This window comes from Triticum urartu, chromosome 2A, assembly GCF_056163025.1.
Source record: "Triticum urartu cultivar PI428250 chromosome 2A, HENAU_Tu73, whole genome shotgun sequence".
NCBI lineage: Eukaryota > Viridiplantae > Streptophyta > Magnoliopsida > Poales > Poaceae > Triticum > Triticum urartu.
The window spans coordinates 673,348,169-673,354,168 of record NC_141874.1 but is presented as its reverse complement, the minus strand read 5'-3'; positions in this window follow the sequence as shown (position 1 = coordinate 673,354,168).

The window sequence follows — 6,000 nt, the reverse complement described above, 5'->3', positions numbered from 1 at the left end:
GCACCCTTGTGCACAATATGAGATCATTTGAACAAACTATGCCATGAAAGTGGCCATAAGATTGATCATTTGGCTTGAAAGACACGAATCTTCAAGCATGATAGCTCATTTCTGAGAACACCTTTTGAAATTAATTGTCGTATTACAACTTTATTATGTTTCCTGGAAACTTGGTCACATATAATGACACAATGCGAAGGTTTTCCAATTTTTTGAATTTTTCATTCATGTTTCAAAATGCGATCAAAACGGCGGGCTTGACTGTTCCTAGCTAGTGGTTGAATCTTGGAAAACTTTTGATGTTTCTCTGATTAAATAGATACTTATGTACCTAGAAATCATTTTTGGAAAAAAAATAAAGAGCAAATTATGAGGCAGCTGCAGTTCAAATTTGACCGGGTTCCTATTAAATCGACGGGAATTTGCCTTTTTCACCAGAGGTGGATCAAAACTTTTGACACCCAACCATTTTGTCAATTGTGCATTAAATATGGCCTAGTATTTTAGAAAATTGATTTGGTCCAATTTGGCAACAAATATATGGTAGGTCCTTCACAGAAAAACTCATTTCAGGCACTCGGAAAATGGAAAATGAATTTTCCGTGCAAAGAAAATGAAAACTCCCTTAGGCAACATTGTTTGGATTCCAAGATGCACCCTTGTGCACAATATGAGATCATTTGAACAAACTATGCCATGAATGTGGCCATAAGATTGATCATTTGGCTTGAAAGCCATGAATCTTCAAGCAAGATAGCTCATTTCTGAGAACACTTTTTTAAATTTATTGTCGTATTACAACTTTATTATTTTCCCTGGAAACTTGGTCACATATAATGACACAATGCGAAGGTTTTCCAGTTTTTATTTTTTTTGAATTTTTTATTCCCGTTTCAAAATGAGATCAAAACGGCGGGCTCAACCGTTCCTAACTAGTGGTTGAATCTTGGAAAACTTTTGATGTTTCTCTGATTAAATAGATACTTATGTACCTAGAAATGATTTTTGGAAAAAATAAAGAGCAAATTATGAGGCAGATGCAGTTGAAATTTGACCCGGTTCCTATTAAATCGGCGGGAATTTGTCTTTTTCACCAGAGGTGGATCAAAACTTTTGACACCCAACCATTTGACAATTGTGCATTAAATATGGCCTAGTATTTTAGAAAATTGATTTGGTCCAATTTTGCAACAAATATATGGTAGGTCATTCTCACAAAAAACTCATTTCGGGCACTCGGAAATGGAAAATGAATTTTCCGTGCAAAGAAAATGAAAACTCCCTTAGGCAACATTGTTTGGAATTCCAAGATGCACCCTTGTGCACAATATGAGATCATTTGAACAAACTATGCCATGAAAGTGGCCATAAGATTGATCATTTGGCTTGAAAGACACGAATCTTCAAGCATGATAGCTCATTTCTGAGAACACCTTTTGAAATTAATTGTCGTATTACAACTTTATTATGTTTCCTGGAAACTTGGTCACATATAATGACACAATGCGAAGGTTTTCCAATTTTTTGAATTTTTCATTCATGTTTCAAAATGCGATCAAAACGGCGGGCTTGACTGTTCCTAGCTAGTGGTTGAATCTTGGAAAACTTTTGATGTTTCTCTGATTAAATAGATACTTATGTACCTAGAAATCATTTTTGGAAAAAAATAAAGAGCAAATTATGAGGCAGCTGCAGTTCAAATTTGACCGGGTTCCTATTAAATCGACGGGAATTTGCCTTTTTCACCAGAGGTGGATCAAAACTTTTGACACCCAACCATTTTGTCAATTGTGCATTAAATATGGCCTAGTATTTTAGAAAATTGATTTGGTCCAATTTGGCAACAAATATATGGTAGGTCCTTCACAGAAAAACTCATTTCAGGCACTCGGAAAATGGAAAATGAATTTTCCGTGCAAAGAAAATGAAAACTCCCTTAGGCAACATTGTTTGGATTCCAAGATGCACCCTTGTGCACAATATGAGATCATTTGAACAAACTATGCCATGAATGTGGCCATAAGATTGATCATTTGGCTTGAAAGCCATGAATCTTCAAGCAAGATAGCTCATTTCTGAGAACACTTTTTAAAATTTATTGTCGTATTACAACTTTATTATTTTCCCTGGAAACTTGGTCACATATAATGACACAATGCGAAGGTTTTCCAGTTTTTATTTTTTTGAATTTTTTATTCCCGTTTCAAAATGAGATCAAAACGGCGGGCTCAACCGTTCCTAACTAGTGGTTGAATCTTGGAAAACTTTTGATGTTTCTCTGATTAAATAGATACTTATGTACCTAGAAATGATTTTTGGAAAAAATAAAGAGCAAATTATGAGGCAGATGCAGTTGAAATTTGACCCGGTTCCTATTAAATCGGCGGGAATTTGTCTTTTTCACCAGAGGTGGATCAAAACTTTTGACACCCAACCATTTTTTCAATTGTGCATTAAATTTGGCCTAGTATTTTAGAAAATTGATTTGGTCCAATTTTGCAACAAATATATGGTAGGTCATGCACAAAAAAAAACTCATTTCGGGCACTCGGAAAATGGAAAATGAATTTTTCGTGCAAAGAAAATGAAAACTTCCTTAGGAAACATTGTTTGGAATTCCAATATGCACCCTTGTGCACAATATGAGATCATTTGAACAAACTATACCATGAATGTGGCCATAAGATTGATCATTTGGCTTGAAAGCCATGAATCTTCACGCATGGTAGCTCATTTTTTAGAACACTTTTTTAAATAATTAATGTATACAACTTTATGATTTTTCCTCGTAACTTGGTCACATATAATGACACAATGCGAAGGTTTTCCAATTTTTTGATTTTTTTGAATTTTTTATGCCCGTTTCAAAATGCGACCAAAACGGCGGGCTTGACCGTTCCTAGCTAGTGGTTGAATCTTGGAAAACTTTTGATGTTTCTATGGTTAAATAGATACTTATGTACCTAGAAATGATTTTTGGAAAAAATAATGAGCAAACTATGAGCCAGCTGCAGTTCAAATTTGACTCGGTTCCTACTTAATCGGCAGAAACTTGTCTTTTTCACCAGAGGTGGATCGAAACTTTTGACACCCAACCATTTTGTCAATTGTGCATTCAATATGTCCTAGTATTTTAGAAAATTGATTTGGTCCAAATTTGCAACAAATATATGGTAGGTCCTTCAAATAAAAACTCATTTCGGGCACTCGGAAAATGGAAAATAAATTTTCCGTGCACAGAAAATGAAAACTTCCTTAGGAACATTGTTTGGAATTCCAAGATGCACCCTTGTGCACAATATGAGATCATTTGAACAAACTATGCCATGAATGTGGCCACAAGATTGATCATTTGGCTTGAAAGCCATGATCTTCACGCATGATAGCTCATTTCTGAGAACATTTTTTAAATTAATTGCCGTATTACAACTTTATTATTTTTCCTGGAAACTGGTCACATATAATGACACAATGCGAATGTTTTCCAATTTTTTGATTTTTTTCAATTTTTTATCCCCGTTTCAAAATGCGATCAAAACGGCGGGCTTGACCGTTCCTAGCTAGTGGTTGAATCTTGGAAAACTTTTGATGTTTCTATGATTAAATAGATACTTTTGTACCTAGAAATAATTTTTTGGAAAAAACAAAGAGCAAATTATGAGGCAGCTGTAGTTCAAATTTGACCCGGTTCCTATTAAATCGGCGGGAATTTGTCTTTTTCACCAAAGGTGGATCAAAACTTTTGACACCCAACCATTTTGTCAATTGTGCATTAAATATGGCCTAGTATTTTAGAAAAATGATTTGGTCCAATTTTGCAACAAATATATGGTAGGTCCTTCACAAAAAACACTCATTTCGGGCACTCGGAAAATGGAAAATGAATTTTCCGTGCAAAGAAAATGAAAACTCCCCTAGGCTACATTGTTTGGAATTCCAAGATGCACCCTTGTGCACAATACGAGATCATTTGAACAAACTATGCCATGAATGTGGCCATAAGATTGATCATTTGGCTTGAAAGCCATGAATCTTCAAGCATGATAGCTCATTCTGAGAACACTGTTTTAAATTAATTGTCATATTACAACTTTGTTATTTTTCATTAAAACTTGGTCACATATAATGACACAATGCAAAGGTTTTCCGATTATTTATTTATTTTTGAATTTTTTATTCCCGTTTCAAAATGCGATCAAAACGACGGGCGTGACCGTTCCTAGCTAGTGGTTGAATCTTGGAAAACTTTTGATGTTTCTCTAATTAAATAGATACTTATGTACCTAGAAATGATTTTTGGAAAAAATAAAGAGCAAATTATGAGGCAGCTGCAGTTCAAATTTGACCGGGTTCCTATTTAATCGGCGGGAATTTGTCTTTTTCACCAGAAGTGGATCAAAACTTTTGACACCCAACCATTTTTTCAATTGTGCATTAAATATGGCCTAGTATTTTAGAAAATTGATTTGGTCCAATTTTGCAACAAATATATGGTAGGTCATTCACAAAAAAAACTCATTTCGGGCACTCGGAAAATGGAAAATGAATTTTTCGTGCAAAGAAAATGAAAACTTCCTTAGGAAACATTGTTTGGAATTCCAATATGCACCCTTGTGCACAATATGAGATCATTTGAAAAAACTATACCATGAATGTGGCCATAAGATTGATCATTTGGCTTGAAAGCCATGAATCTTCATGCATGGTAGCTCATTTTTTAGAACACTTTTTTTTAAATAATTGCCGTATTACAACTTTATTATTTTCCTCGTATCTTGGTCACATATAATGGCACAATGCGAAGGTTTTCCTATTTTTTGATTTTTTTGAATTTTTTATGCCCGTTTCAAAATGCGGTCAAAACGGCGGGCTTGACCGTTCCTAGCTAGCGGTTGAATCTTGGAAAACTTTTGATATTTCTATGATTAAACAGATACTTATGTACCTAGAAATGATTTTTGGAAAAAATAATGAGCAAACTATGAGGCAGCTGTAGTTCAAATTTGACCCGGTTCCTACTTAATCGGCAGAAACTTGTCTTTTTCACCAGAGGTGGATCGAAACTTTTGACACCCAACCATTTTGTCAATTGTGCATTCAATATGTCCTAGTATTTTAGAAAATTAATTTGGTCCAAATTTGCAACAAATATATGGTAGGTCCTTCAAATAAAAACTCATTTCGGGCACTCGGGAAATGGAAAATGAATCTTCTGTGCAAAGAAAATGAAAACTTCCTTAGGAACATTGCTTGGAATTCCAAGATGCACCCTTGTGCACAATATGAGATCATTTAAACAAACTATGCCATGAATGTGGCCACAAGATTGATCATTTGGCTTGAAAGCCATGATCTTCACGCATGAATCATGATAGCTCATTTCTGATAACACTTTTTAAAATTAATTGCCTTATTACAACTTTATTATTTTTCCTGGAAACTTGGTCACATATAATGACACAACGCGAAGGTTTTCCAAATTTTTTTTCACTTTTTATGCCCGTTTCAAAATGCGATCAAAACGGCGGGCTTGACCGTTCCTAGCTAGTGATTGAATCTTGGAAAACTTTTGATGTTTCTCTGACTGAATAGATACTTATGTACCTAAAATGATTTTTGGAAAAAATAAAGAGCAAATTATGAGGCAGCTGCAGTTCAAATTTGACCGGGTTCCCATTAAATCAGCGGGAATTTGTCTTTTTCACCAGAGGTGGATCAAAACTTTTGACACCCAACTATTTTGTCAATTGTGCATTAAATATGGCCTAGTATTTTAGAAAATTGATTTGGTCCAATTTTGCAACAAATATATGGTAGGTCCTTCACAAAAAAACTCATTTCGGGCACTCGGAAAATGGAAAATGAATTTTCCGTGCAAAGAAAATGAAAACCCCCTTAGGCAACACTGTTTGGAACTCCAAGATGCACCCTTGTGCACAATACGAGATCATTTGAACAAACTATGCCATGAACGTGGTCATAAGATTGATCATTTGACTT